The sequence below is a fragment of the Anarrhichthys ocellatus genome, unplaced genomic scaffold (genome assembly GCF_004355925.1).
Source record: "Anarrhichthys ocellatus isolate YVR2014 unplaced genomic scaffold, GSC_Weel_1.0 scaffold78, whole genome shotgun sequence".
Taxonomy (NCBI): Eukaryota; Metazoa; Chordata; class Actinopteri; order Perciformes; family Anarhichadidae; genus Anarrhichthys; species Anarrhichthys ocellatus.
The window spans coordinates 2,231,911-2,232,935 of record NW_022280108.1 but is presented as its reverse complement, the minus strand read 5'-3'; the positions used below and the strand labels follow the sequence as shown (position 1 = coordinate 2,232,935).

At 45.3% G+C, this 1,025-nt stretch overlaps 1 protein-coding gene across 1 annotated transcript in view; it reads right to left on the bottom strand.

The window, feature by feature from the left end:
- Nucleotides 1–1,025, bottom strand: part of klf8 (Kruppel like factor 8) — a gene marked incomplete at its 5' end in the record, with an annotated part of 15,029 nt that overhangs the window by 3,143 nt on the left and 10,861 nt on the right. The gene's annotated exons all lie outside the window — the stretch shown is intronic.

The window sequence follows — 1,025 nt, the reverse complement described above, 5'->3', positions numbered from 1 at the left end:
TCTCTCTCTCTCTCTCTCTCTCTCTCTCTCTCTCTCTCTCTCTCTCTAACATTAAATTCATATTCTGAGTTTTCTCTTCTGTGATTTAATTCCTTATTTAAAGTTGATTTTACATAAAAAAAAACAAGCCTTCATAGCATTTTACAAGGAGGTGTGACAGCAAACTGCATTACGAAACCATGTTTACACCCTAGTCCTGAGAAAACCCTGCCCAGCAACACACACACACACACACACACAATCTTCCTCACAAAGAACAAATCCCCACAAACATACTTGTGCACTTTGTTTCTATTTGACATTGTCTCTCTCTCTCTCTGAGTATGTATCTCTCTATCCCACATACACACACACACCCACACACACACACACACACACACAAGATTAGCAGCAGGCTAACCGTCGATGTCCACACCCTGGATTTCAGTTTGCAGCCAGGCGGCCTCGCCTACTGGGTGTGGCAGCAGCTCTGTCCTGATTTACTAATAAACACACACACACACACACACACACACACACACACACACACGTGTCTCTGTGATACGTCCCGGGTGTCTCCAGTGTGGGTTATATAAGGTTATATAAGTGTCCAGTCATGGCAGTGCTGCAGTAATGTAATTGGGCTGCAGGGGAGGGAGGTGATCCACACAAAGACCGCATTTCCCATAAACCCTGCTGCGCATTAGTGCCTCTCTCTCTGCTGTCGACTCCTATCATGGACTTCACACTGAGATGACGTCACACATGGTTCAACTGAGCTGTTTTCTTACAAACAAGCAATATTGTTAATTATTTTTTTTGTGGAAAAAGGCTTATCTGCCTTTTTTTCTGGGAGTAAAATGACAAATTAGATACCAGTCTGATGTCTGTGCGTCACTCAGAGGCATGAATGGATTACTGAACGAGCCTACCGGCCACACAGCAAGGGGCCCAGAGTGTCAGGGGGCCCCATGTCTTCATCTCAAACTCAAAATGACCACAGAGAGACACGAGACGACTGCAGAGAGACACGAGACGACTGCAGA